Here is a 14,004-nt window from a genome sequence, read left to right as displayed (position 1 = left end):
GCATCTCCTCCCCAGTATTTAGATTTCCTGACTCATTAATCTAGGGATTCAATTCTATTTGGGTGGAAAAGATCCAAACATCTAGCAGCATCCTGAGCCCTTATTTTTACTGAGAGTGGTTTATAAGTGGAACAGCCTGCCAGCAGAAGTGGAAAGACTGATAAAGTAAACAGACATAGGACAAACATTACAGAGGCTCAGGGATATCAGATTAAACTCTCAATTAGTTGGAAAGTTTATTATTGCGACATCAGACTATTACTGAAAGACTCAGCAACACTAAACACCAACCAACCAACCAACCACTTACCCCAAATCACCAGCAACAGAGCCCAAAAACCACACTGCTGCTTCACCAAGTAAAACTACTGCGAGAATAACCCTTATATACCCCCCCCCCCCCCATCACTCAATCAACAGCACGGGGCAGCTGGGAGCCGTTAAATCAGTGAGATTGCGCATGCCTGATGTGATTGGTTCACCCTTTGATTATCAGGAAAAGTATGGGAGCCCAGTGGGTTAATATAGATTTATATATGGAGCTTCTCCTATAACCGTCATCTATATAATATCATATATATAGTCTGGGAGTGGAGGTCTCCCTGCTTGGCAAAAGGTGTAGGGATTACTGGGTGGGTAATTACTCCACCTGTGCTTGTGATGGCTTAAAATGCTGACATTTAGTTGGATGGAGAAGGCGAGACACCTTCCCCCCGTGATTGAATTCAGGTGACTCCATGAGATTGTTGGATGTTTATTTGAAACACCAATATTTATAGGTGAGTTTGCATTAACTATACATTATACAGGGGGCCGGCTCACTGATTTATCTATACGTTATACAGGAGCCGACGGGGTCATAAGCGGGGCCACATTGTAACTCAGATCTCCCTCTGATCCCCGCTGCCTGGAACAGTGCTTAAAATCTGGACTGCCAGGAAAAACAGGACTGTTGGGAGGTATTAGTGTCCCTGGGCAGAAATAGCTAATGCTAATTTCCAGTTGAGATTTCCCAGAGCGGAGAAAAAAATAACTATTAAAGACGACACCCTCAACCCCCCCCCCCCCAAAAAAAACCCAGCAAACCCCAGAATTCTGGCCCCAGGTTCTGCGTTCACTGCATCGTTCAGTACTCCGGGTCCAAACGTCTTCTCTTATAATTAACAGAGAAATGTCAGAGGAAACCCCCGTACTCCATGGAATTCAGCTTGTGGAGACCGCCGTGTCCTGCTGTGCCCCAAAAAACCCTCAGAGAGAATAAAGTAATATTTTCGTATAATAGTTTAAGTATTTATTGTACATAATTTAATCTGCGCTCTTTCATCTGGTTTCAACACCAAAGACCCATCCAAGTCACCGTTTAGGTGGAGATCCCTTTAATACGGAGAGATATGAGATATTTACGATGGGTTCTCTACGGCAGACTTATACCCCAGAGCGAGCTAGGATCGCGCACGCAGCTGATCAGAAAAGACATGGCAGAGGTTAACGGTACAGAGCGCGTGGTCAATTCGGACGACATCCCTGTTGCGTGGCACTGCCACTACCTCAGACGGGTAAAGTTACACGTTAACTCTGTGTGCTGGGACCCAGGCACATCGTGAGTGTCCGCACGTAGAGCAGAAATGATCACTTGCAGAAAATTGAATTTCTTTAATACCCATTTTGGTTTCTCCCAGAGATTGGGCAAGTCAGGTCCTGATAGGATCGCCCGTTTATTTTACACTCAAAGATGCCCATATTATCAGAAGCAGGTAAACCGGATCTTCGAAACATGGTGATTAAAAATGCTAAATTTAACATATTTGTAACCGTCCGCAGCATCACAAACAACGTTCCCGTAACAAAGTAACATTCTGCTGCGAACAGTTGTCAATGACTAAACAGTGAATTGGGCCGGTCTGCCGGCAGATTCTGTTTCTATGAAGATCTAGCACACTTGTACTGTAAAGATTATATACTTTAGTTATGTAAGCGAGACCCAAATGATTATTAATTTGAGGAATTAGCAAGACACAGGTACAGCTGTAACAATTTAATCCATGATCATTTACAGGTAATATTTCTCCTCCACTGTCGTCACATGATTCAATAGTCAAAGCGAAGGTCTTCAGCTGGACAGGTTAAGGTAATCCAGCCGCTGTCCATCTGTAGCTGATCCAGAGTACCTAGAACAAGAGGAGAAAAAGTATAAATCATTTACAGAAAATGAGTGATCAGGAATGGTTTATAAATCCTTGTAAAACGTAAAATCCCTTTTGCACAGGTGTGACCCAAGGTCAGTTTTGATTTCGCTTCTAGGAGTTGAAGTCATCGCGCCCCAGATGAGGCACTTCGTTCGGCCTTTTGTGTCATCATTCCTCAGGGACCTGCGGCTCGCAGCCTCCTGGCTCATGTTTGTTAAACGAGCATAAAATAGTAAAAATATCTAGTTGGTTACAAATAATTCTATACCTTTCTCACGAATCTCTGCCGTATATCAGAGTGGAGCATCTCCCCGTCTTCCAGAGGACTCTTCCATGCATCAGCCCGACGAGCGATCCATCCTAACAGCAGCCACTGGATCCCTGCGAGAGAATAAGTACAGTCAGGGGGTCTATGACAATAACCAGATCCGGATAACCTGCATAGAATGGGGGGGGGGCCCACACTGGCTACGTTTAAGTTTCAGGGGTGAAGACCAGAGAGCTGCTGGGTCAGCCAGGATTTCGCTTCAAGGAGATTTGTCATGGCACCCCTCTGTAGAGAGCAAACTGCCCAGGGGGTGCTGCAATTCGGCCTTTTTGGTCATCATCCCCAAGCAGCAGAAGGGCATTTAGTGACCCCGAGGGGCCCGCAGCCTCCCCACCCTCATCAGCCTCCCCACCCTCATCAGCCCCCCCACCCTCATCAGCCCCTTCTGTGTGAAGAAAGGGATCCTACTCACCACCAGCATGCCGGCTCCCGCCTCAGGGAACGTCCTGGAGATGATGCCCCATCCTTGCAGAGGGAGCCCCCCCCGATCTAGTGCGTGGTACCGACCGAGGGCGACTGATCAAACAGGAAGTCGCAGCGATAAAGCGTCACCCATAACCACGTGCTCAGCCGCACAGCGCCCCTGGAGGCGGCTGCCTGTACTGCCGTTTAAAAGACTGGATCTACCCACTCGTGGTGATCAGAGTCAGATCACGTGACTGCAACTGTGTCACGCCCACCAAGAGTCAGCCGAGATACCCCCCTCACACCTTTAAGATGCAGGACCCCCAGTGGGATGGGGGAGGGGGATATAACAGTTTGCTTCTAAGTTATTTGTACAGTCAGCGACTAAAACCCAGTACAGAGAGCAGATACAGACATGGAGCTGAGGCAGTCACTTATTGTACATGGTGGGGAGATTATATAAGGTTTTATATAGCGCCATCATATTGCACAGCGCTGTACAATGCACCACAAGCTTTGTATAGTTTGTATTGTGCCAGACATGGGCGGTAGTCCCATGGCGGTGTTCGGCCCTTCCCAGAAAGGGCATGGGGCATTCTGCCCCTGCTGGACCATTTTGCGGCCTATAATAAAAAGCCCACCCCGATCACAGAGAGCTGCTGGGTCAGCCAGGATTTCGCTTCAAGGAGATTTGTCATGGCAACCCCACCATAGAGAGCAAACTGCCCAGGGGGTGCTGCAATTCGGCCTTTTTGGTCATCATCCCCAAGCAGCAGAAGGGTATTTACTGACCCCGTGGCCCCTGCAGCCTTATCACCCCCCCTATGTGGGAAGAACGGGATCCTACTCACCCGCCTCGGGACCTGCCGGGGAGATCCTTCTCCATGTAACGCGGAAGCTCCACAGACCCATTCAACAAGCAAGTTGGCTCAGATCGAGCAGTTATTGCCCCTTAAGCCGCTATCAACATCATCCTCTTTAGGTTTTAATTAATTCGATTCAAATGAATCATTTCAGGATCTCCAGAGGACGCCCAACCAGCTCTGCAACATACTCACCCCCCCAGCACACCTTCCATAAAGATAAAGAAAAACTTAAAAATGCACATTTATTTAATTAGAATTTCACAATTTATATTTCAGTCCCTCTAAAAAACCTAAAGTGAACTCAGCAGAATGAGATATGGGCTTCAAACTGCAAGAGGATGGAACCCCTAGAGTCCACGGCACAAGACCCCCCCCCCCCCAAAGTAGTTCACCTGCCGCCCCCCCGCGCTCTGAGGGCAGATTGGATCTCGCGGCTGGTGATGGTCTTTCTCAGGTTGTAATGGGACAGCCTGGCAGCTTCTTCAGCGACACCGGCCAGTCCCTCGTCTTTCACCAAGTCTCCATTCAGAAGCTCCACAGCCTTCTGATACCGGCTCTGATCCGGATGGACCTAGAACATCAAACGGTCACCAACGCACCCGCAGGGGCAACACGGTGGGATTTCCCCGTTCTGTAGGACCAATTGGCATTCAAGAAAACCTCACCTTGTGCAGACCCAACTAACCCCTTCTTGCAAGGAAATCACCCCATAATCAGCCATTCATAACTAATCATTAAGTCAACCCTTATATTCTCACAGGACACATGGCTTAGTAGATAATGCCCATAGGGGAATCAGTTACTCCATATTCAGGATTTTAACCCCCACACAATCTTATCCTTTTTACGGGTTGCCATCAGCAGCAGTTTCTGCGATTTACCTGCTTTAGGACTCTGTAGACGCGTTTAGAATATTCCTTTTTTGATTTTTCTTTACCCGCCGCCTTCAGGGGCCGCTTCTTACCACCGACACCAACCGCTTTCATCTTTAGTGCTCTACCTAGAACAGCAAGCATGTAACACCGAGACCATAAACCGGTAACCCAACCGCTAAAGCACGAGAGGGGTAGAGAGCACCTCTTACCCTCAGCAGGGGCATCTCCTCCCCAGTATTTAGATTTCCTGACTCATTAATCTAGGGATTCAATTCTATTTGGGTGGAAAAGATCCAAACATCTAGCAGCATCCTGAGCCCTTATTTTTACTGAGAGTGGTTTATAAGTGGAACAGCCTGCCAGCAGAAGTGGAAAGACTGATAAAGTAAACAGACATAGGACAAACATTACAGAGGCTCAGGGATATCAGATTAAACTCTCAATTAGTTGGAAAGTTTATTATTGCGACATCAGACTATTACTGAAAGACTCAGCAACACTAAACACCAACCAACCACTTACCCCAAATCACCAGCAACAGAGCCCAAAAACCACACTGCTGCTTCACCAAGTAAAACTACTGCGAGAATAACCCTTATATACCCCCCCCCCCCCCATCACTCAATCAACAGCACGGGGCAGCTGGGAGCCGTTAAATCAGTGAGATTGCGCATGCCTGATGTGATTGGTTCACCCTTTGATTATCAGGAAAAGTATGGGAGCCCAGTGGGTTAATATAGATTTATATATGGAGCTTCTCCTATAACCGTCATCTATATAATATCATATATATAGTCTGGGAGTGGAGGTCTCCCTGCTTGGCAAAAGGTGTAGGGATTACTGGGTGGGTAATTACTCCACCTGTGCTTGTGATGGCTTAAAATGCTGACATTTAGTTGGATGGAGAAGGCGAGACACCTTCCCCCCGTGATTGAATTCAGGTGAATCCATGAGATTGTTGGATGTTTATTTGAAACACCAATATTTATAGGTGAGTTTGCATTAACTATACATTATACAGGGGGCCGGCTCACTGATTTATCTATACGTTATACAGGAGCCGACGGGGTCATAAGCGGGGCCACATTGTAACTCAGATCTCCCTCTGATCCCCGCTGCCTGGAACAGTGCTTAAAATCTGGACTGCCAGGAAAAAACAGGACTGTTGGGAGGTATTAGTGTCCCTGGGCAGAAATAGCTAATGCTAATTTCCAGTTGAGATTTCCCAGAGCGGAGAAGAAAAAAACTATTAAAGACGACACCCTCAACCCCCCCCCCCCAAAAAAAAACCCAGCAAACCCCAGAATTCTGGCCCCAGGTTCTGCGTTCACTGCATCGTTCAGTACTCCGGGTCCAAACGTCTTCTCTTATAATTAACAGAGAAATGTCAGAGGAAACCCCCGTACTCCATGGAATTCAGCTTGTGGAGACCGCCGTGTCCTGCTGTGCCCCAAAAAACCCTCAGAGAGAATAAAGTAATATTTTCGTATAATAGTTTAAGTATTTATTGTACATAATTTAATCTGCGCTCTTTCATCTGGTTTCAACACCAAAGACCCATCCAAGTCACCGTTTAGGTGGAGATCCCTTTAATACGGAGAGATATGAGATATTTACGATGGGTTCTCTACGGCAGACTTATACCCCAGAGCGAGCTAGGATCGCGCACGCAGCTGATCAGAAAAGACATGGCAGAGGTTAACGGTACAGAGCGCGTGGTCAATTCGGACGACATCCCTGTTGCGTGGCACTGCCACTACCTCAGACGGGTAAAGTTACACGTTAACTCTGTGTGCTGGGACCCAGGCACATCGTGAGTGTCCGCACGTAGAGCAGAAATGATCACTTGCAGAAAATTGAATTTCTTTAATACCCATTTTGGTTTCTCCCAGAGATTGGGCAAGTCAGGTCCTGATAGGATCGCCCGTTTATTTTACACTCAAAGATGCCCATATTATCAGAAGCAGGTAAACCGGATCTTCGAAACATGGTGATTAAAAATGCTAAATTTAACATATTTGTAACCGTCCGCAGCATCACAAACAACGTTCCCGTAACAAAGTAACATTCTGCTGCGAACAGTTGTCAATGACTAAACAGTGAATTGGCCGGCCTGCCGGCAGATTCTGTTTCTATGAAGATCTAGCACACTTGTACTGTAAAGATTATATACTTTAGTTATGTAAGCGAGACCCAAATGATTATTAATTTGAGGAATTAGCAAGACACAGGTACAGCTGTAACAATTTAATCCATGATCATTTACAGGTAATATTTCTCCTCCACTGTCGTCACATGATTCAATAGTCAAAGCGAAGGTCTTCAGCTGGACAGGTTAAGGTAATCCAGCCGCTGTCCATCTGTAGCTGATCCAGAGTACCTAGAACAAGAGGAGAAAAAGTATAAATCATTTACAGAAAATGAGTGATCAGGAATGGTTTATAAATCCTTGTAAAACGTAAAATCCCTTTTGCACAGGTGTGACCCGAGGTCAGTTTTGATTTCGCTTCTAGGAGTTGAAGTCATCGCGCCCCAGATGAGGCACTTCGTTCGGCCTTTTGTGTCATCATTCCTCAGGGACCTGCGGCTCGCAGCCTCCTGGCTCATGTTTGTTAAACGAGCATAAAATAGTAAAAATATCTAGTTGGTTACAAATAATTCTATACCTTTCTCACGAATCTCTGCCGTATATCAGAGTGGAGCATCTCCCCGTCTTCCAGAGGACTCTTCCATGCATCAGCCCGACGAGCGATCCATCCTAACAGCAGCCACTGGATCCCTGCGAGAGAATAAGTACAGTCAGGGGGTCTATGACAATAACCAGATCCGGATAACCTGCATAGAATGGGGGGGGGCCCCACACTGGCTACGTTTAAGTTTCAGGGGTGAAGACCAGAGAGCTGCTGGGTCAGCCAGGATTTCGCTTCAAGGAGATTTGTCATGGCACCCCTCTGTAGAGAGCAAACTGCCCAGGGGGTGCTGCAATTCGGCCTTTTTGGTCATCATCCCCAAGCAGCAGAAGGGCATTTAGTGACCCCGAGGGGCCCGCAGCCTCCCCACCCTCATCAGCCCCCCCACCCTCATCAGCCTCCCCACCCTCATCAGCCCCCCCACCCTCATCAGCCCCCCCACCCTCATCAGCCCCTTCTGTGTGAAGAAAGGGATCCTACTCACCACCAGCATGCCGGCTCCCGCCTCAGGGAACGTCCTGGAGATGATGCCCCATCCTTGCAGAGGGAGCCCCCGATCTAGTGCGTGGTACCGACCGAGGGCGACTGATCAAAGAACAGGAAGTCGCAGCGATAAAGCGTCACCCATAACCACGTGCTCAGCCGCACAGCGCCCCTGGAGGCGACTGCCTGTACTGCCGTTTAAAAGACTGGATCTACCCACTCGTGGTGATCAGAGTCAGATCACGTGACTGCAACTGTGTCACGCCCACCAAGAGTCAGCCGAGATACCCCCCTCACACCTTTAAGATGCAGGACCCCCAGTGGGATGGGGGAGGGGGATATAACAGTTTGCTTCTAAGTTATTTGTACAGTCAGCGACTAAAACCCAGTACAGAGAGCAGATACAGACATGGAGCTGAGGCAGTCACTTATTGTACATGGTGGGGAGATTATATAAGGTTTTATATAGCGCCATCATATTGCACAGCGCTGTACAATGCACCACAAGCTTTGTATAGTTTGTATTGTGCCAGACATGGGCGGTAGTCCCATGGCGGTGTTCGGCCCTTCCCAGAAAGGGCATGGGGCATTCTGCCCCTGCTGGACCATTTTGCGGCCTATAATAAAAAGCCCACCCCGATCACAGAGAGCTGCTGGGTCAGCCAGGATTTCGCTTCAAGGAGATTTGTCATGGCAACCCCACCATAGAGAGCAAACTGCCCAGGGGGTGCTGCAATTCGGCCTTTTTGGTCATCATCCCCAAGCAGCAGAAGGGTATTTACTGACCCCGTGGCCCCTGCAGCCTTATCACCCCCCCTATGTGGGAAGAACGGGATCCTACTCACCCGCCTCGGGACCTGCCGGGGAGATCCTTCTCCATGTAACGCGGAAGCTCCACAGACCCATTCAACAAGCAAGTTGGCTCAGATCGAGCAGTTATTGCCCCTTAAGCCGCTATCAACATCATCCTCTTTAGGTTTTAATTAATTCGATTCAAATGAATCATTTCAGGATCTCCAGAGGACGCCCAACCAGCTCTGCAACATACTCACCCCCCCAGCACACCTTCCATAAAGATAAAGAAAAGCTTAAAAATGCACATTTATTTAATTAGAATTTCACAATTTATATTTCAGTCCCTCTAAAAAACCTAAAGTGAACTCAGCAGAATGAGATATGGGCTTCAAACTGCAAGAGGATGGAACCCCTAGAGTCCACGGCACAAGACCCCCCCCCCCCCAAAGTAGTTCACCTGCCGCCCCCCCCGCGCTCTGAGGGCAGATTGGATCTCGCGGCTGGTGATGGTCTTTCTCGGGTTGTAATGGGACAGCCTGGCAGCTTCTTCAGCGACACCGGCCAGTCCCTCGCCTTTCACCAAGTCTCCATTCAGAAGCTCCACGGCCTTCTGATACCGGCTCTGATCCGGATGGACCTAGATCATCAAACGGTCACCAACGCATCCGCAGGGGCAACACGGTGGGATTTCCCCGTTCTGTAGGACCAATTGGCATTCAAGAAAACCTCACCTTGTGCAGACCCAACTAACCCCTTCTTGCAAGAAAATCACCCCATAATCAGCCATTCATAACTAATCATTAAGTCAACCCTTATATTCTCACAGGACACTTGGTTTAGTAGATAATGCCCATAGGGGAATCAGTTACTCCATATTCAGGATTTTAACCCCCGCACAATCTTATCCTTTTTACGGGTTGCCATCGGCAGCAGTTTCTGCGATTTACCTGCTTTAGGACTCTGTAGACGCGTTTAGAATATTCCTTTTTTGATTTTTCTTTACCCGCCGCCTTCAGGGGCCGCTTCTTACCACCGACACCAACCGCTTTCATCTTTAGTGCTCTACCTAGAACAGCAAGCATGCAACACCGAGACCATAAACCGGTAACCCAACCGCTAAAGCACCAGAGGGGTAGAGAGCACCTCTTACCCTCAGCAGGGGCATCTCCTCCCCAGTATTTAGATTTCCTGACTCATTAATCTAGGGATTCAATTCTATTTGGGTGGAAAAGATCCAAACATCTAGCACTTTTTCTTAGTTTACTAGGAGTGGTATACAAGTGGCACAGTCTGCCAGCAGAAGTGGTAAAGACTGATACAGTAAACATACGTGGGACAGACATTACAGAGACAGCCAAGCTGACTAATGACATAGCAGATCAAACGTTCAACTGGAAAGTTTATTATTGCAACATCAGACTATTACTGGAAGACTCAGCAACACTAAACAAATAACCACTTACCCCAAATCACCAGCAACCAAGCCAAAAACACCACACTGCTGCTTCACCGGGTAAAACTACTGCGAGAATAACCCTTATATACCCCCCCATCACTCAATCAACGGCACGGGGCAGCTGGGAGCCGTTAAATCAGTCAGATCGCGCATGCCTGATGTGATTGCTGTAATGGTTCACCCTTTGATTACCGGGAGCCCAGAGGGTTAATATAGATCTATATAATATATGGAGCTTCTTCTATAACAGTAATATATATAATATAATATAATATATAGTCTGGGAGTGGAGGTCTCCCTGCTTGACAAAAGGTGTAGGGATTACTGGGTGGGTAATTACTCCACCTGCGCTTGTGATTCTTAAAATGCTGACATTTCGTTGGATGGAGAAGGCGAGACACCTTCCCCCCGTGATTGAATTCAGGTGAATCCATGAGATTGTTGGGTATTTATTTGATACACCATGATTTATAGGTGAGTTTGCATTAACTATACATTATACAGGGGCCGGTCACTGATTTATCTATACATTATACAGGGGCCGGTCACTGATTTATCTATACATTATACAGGGGCCGGTCACTGATTTATCTATACATTATACAGGGGCCGGTCACTGATTTATCTATACATTATACAGGGGCCGGTCACTGATTTATCTATACATTATACAGGGGCCGGTCACTGATTTATCTATACATTATACAGGGGCCGGTTACTGATTTATCTATACATTATACAGGGGGCCGGCTCGCTGATTTATCTATACATTATACAGGGGCCGGTCACTGATTTATCTATACATTATACAGGGGCCGGTCACTGATTTATCTATACATTATACAGGGGCCGGTCACTGATTTATCTATACATTATACAGGGGCCGGTCACTGATTTATCTATACATTATACAGGGGGCGGTCACTGATTTATCTATACATTACACAGGGGCCGGTCACTGATTTATCTATACATTATACAGGGGCCGGTCACTGATTTATCTATACATTATACAGGGGCTTTGGACAGCATAGTAAGAGACAGAACCAGCCCCAGGAGCCAACTGGGTCATAAGCGGGCCACATTGTATCTCCCTCTGATCCCCGCTGCCTGGAACAGTGCTTAAAATCTGGACTGCCAGGGGGCAAAAAATAGCTAAAATTCATTTCCAGTTCAGATTTCCCAGAGCCCAGAAAAATAAATAAAAATGCACAACTATTTAAGACAACTCCCCCCCCCCCCCCCCAAAAAAAACCCAGCAAACGGCAGAATTCTGGCCCTGGGTTCTGCCCGCCGCGTCATTTAGTACTCCGGGTCCAAACATCTTCTCTTATTAACAGAGAAACGTCAGAGGAAACCCCCGTACTCCAGGGATTCAGCTCGTGGAGACCGCCGTGTCCTGCTGTGCCCCGAAAAACCCTCCAGGAGAATAAAGTAACATATCGGATAAGAGTTTGTGTTTATTGTAGATAAATATATATTTAATCCGCATTCTTTTATTTGGTTCCAACACCAAACACCCGTTTACCCCTCCGCAGAGACCCAATCCCAGGTGTTAGCTGTTGCTGGATCACCACTCCCATCATGCAGTCCATGTACAGCCAGCAGCAATGGGGCTGCCACCCGGCTACAGGTAGGAAGTGATAAACAGCCAAAGAAATTAATGTCAGCTAAGCATCGTTACCCCCATCCCACCAGAGGATCCATGTAAGTGGGGTGCAGGGTTTTGTGTGATTCCCCCCCCCCCACAGGATTGCATAGGAAACCCATGGGGCATATTTGTTTTTAATAGCACCATCACAGCGCTGTACAATGGGAATCCATTTAAGTGCTTCTGCCGAGCATGGTGACCTGGGGAGACCCTCACCCACTAAAGACCCCAAAGATAACTTCTCCAGATGGACTCCCCACCCTCCGTCAGACCCTCCTCTCCGGCAGAGAAACAAACGCAGGATTAAAAAAGAAATACATTAACTTTTATTTAAATACAAGACATAAAACGGCACAAAGTCTGAATTAGTCGTCCGCCTTCATCTTCTTCGGCCCCTCAGGGCCGCGCAGGTTCAGCAGGATCCGCCTCAGGGCAGATTGCAGCTCCTTGGTGGTAATTGTCCTCCTCGTGTTGTATAGAGACAGCCTGGCGGCTTCCGCGGCCACCAGAGGATAGAGCCCTTTGGCCACCGGATTCTTGGACAGGCGAGACACCCGGACCCCGTGACCGGCCTGCCAAATAAAAGATAGATATTTAAACAAATCACACAGAATGGGAGACAGTTTTATGTCGGATCGTTAGGGCTCAATAACTAAATATGAAGTCAAGGAACGGTCACCATTTAACACATTTATAGTTTTAATCTCAAAGCCTTTAATCTGCAAAATCACCATTTAAGTGGAGATCACTTGAATTTGTTAACGGGAGGCATCATGAGATCTTACGACAGGTGCTCTGTGGTAGACAGTTTAAGACATTTATTGCTTTCAATCTGTGGCAAACTAGAATGACTCGGTCTTAATCACCCAGCAACAAAACGAAAAAAGGTTTTTACCCATTCAATGGTAATTGGCATAAAAAGACATTAAACGATCAGATGGGAAATTTATACCCCCCCCCCTTCCCCAACATTTAAAGTTTGACAGGACTTTGATAGCTCATTTAGTACTAGGAAGTTGATAAAAGTCAATGATCCGAGTGATGGGAGTTACACTCCATGGCACCTGGTGAGCTACGCAAGTCTGATCCCTTTCTGAACTGTGGGAAAGACGCCGCATTCTGGGATTAACAGCTAAAGACCCTCCGTCTGCAAACTCTGAAAGCCAGAAATCCCATGGACACGAGACCTGGGGCAACATGCCAGCTGGGATCTATACACCTCCCGTGTGTCCTGGTCTAGCTTGGCCAGTCCCTCTCCTGCCCAGACATCACCCCCCCCCCCTTTTTTTTTTCTAGGTCAGAATGTTTGCTGGGTATGAGGGTATTGCAGGGTTCTACAGCCCTAAAAGCCCCGATAATATGTATAGAAACAGTAAATACCCCCCCCTAAAACATTTGCAGCCACTCACCTGTTTGGACAGCCTGTAGATGAAGCTGGAGTATTTGCCCTTGGACTTGCACCTTCTCACCACGATCACCCTGGGTTTGATGATTAATCGCATCTTTTTGGCAGCCATAGAGCACTTCATCTTTGGTTCTAAGAAGAGAGTTCCAAAAGATATTTGGTGATAATGATTGGAGGAAAAATATATATATTTGCACCCCACCTTATTTTATGGACACATTTCCAGCCCCCCCCCCCCCCAATTATCTCCATTACTACAGGAGAGAACATTTGCCCACTAAGGACTTAAGAAAACACTCAAAGACCCTTAAACCAGAGTACACTGGGTCTTAAGAAGCACTTTGGATGGTATTCAAGTCCTTCTTAATCAGGCACTCTGGACAAGTTATGTATCAGATCCTCATATAACCCAAAAAGCTGAGTTACAAATACATTCCTCACACACCAAAAAAACAAACCCTGAACCTGACAGAGAGGCACTCCTGTTATTTTATGTCCCATCAACAGGGGGCAGAAGCCCAGAGGGTCACAAGAACATCAGCTACAGCACTAGGTACAGAGACTGATACAGTTTCAAAGGTCTTGGTACAAAGTACAGCAAATGTATCAAAGACCATAAACAATAACAAAACAAAAACCACAGAAAAGTCCCACCAAGTCCCACCAAGTCCCACCAAGTCCCACCAAGTCCCACCAAGTCCCACCAAGTCCCACCAAGTCCCACCAAGTCCCCTAGCACCTCAATCAGGTTCAATGCACAGATACCTACAGCCACCCCCAGAAGGCTGTTATATAGGCAGGTAATGGAGTTAAGCCGGCGTCACCTGGCTGTATGAGCCCCACCTGGGTGGACAATTTGCCCTT

The 14,004-nt window shown here is 47.2% G+C and overlaps 4 non-coding genes across 4 annotated transcripts; all 4 read right to left on the bottom strand.

Moving 5' to 3' along the window:
- Positions 1-2,690: 2,690 nt before the first annotated feature.
- Positions 2,691-2,802, bottom strand: LOC149281283 (small nucleolar RNA SNORD89). The gene has a single exon (XR_016278061.1). It is a non-coding gene; the product is annotated as a small nucleolar RNA SNORD89 (small nucleolar RNA).
- A 775-nt stretch (positions 2,803-3,577) lies between these two features.
- LOC149281282 (small nucleolar RNA SNORD89) lies at positions 3,578-3,690 on the bottom strand. Its single transcript, XR_016278058.1, has one exon. It is a non-coding gene; the product is annotated as a small nucleolar RNA SNORD89 (small nucleolar RNA).
- Positions 3,691-7,562: 3,872 nt separating this feature from the next.
- Positions 7,563-7,674, bottom strand: LOC149281281 (small nucleolar RNA SNORD89). Its single transcript, XR_016278060.1, has one exon. It is a non-coding gene; the product is annotated as a small nucleolar RNA SNORD89 (small nucleolar RNA).
- Positions 7,675-8,485: 811 nt separating this feature from the next.
- LOC149281280 (small nucleolar RNA SNORD89) lies at positions 8,486-8,598 on the bottom strand. Its single transcript, XR_016278056.1, has one exon. It is a non-coding gene; the product is annotated as a small nucleolar RNA SNORD89 (small nucleolar RNA).
- Positions 8,599-14,004: the final 5,406 nt, after the last annotated feature.

This window comes from Sceloporus occidentalis, unplaced genomic scaffold, assembly GCF_023333645.1.
Source record: "Sceloporus occidentalis isolate IW3139 unplaced genomic scaffold, rSceOcc1.0.p SCAF_136, whole genome shotgun sequence".
Classification (NCBI taxonomy): Eukaryota; Metazoa; Chordata; class Lepidosauria; order Squamata; family Phrynosomatidae; genus Sceloporus; species Sceloporus occidentalis.
Note: the sequence above shows the minus strand (reverse complement) of the source record. Positions and strands in the feature narration are given on the sequence as shown.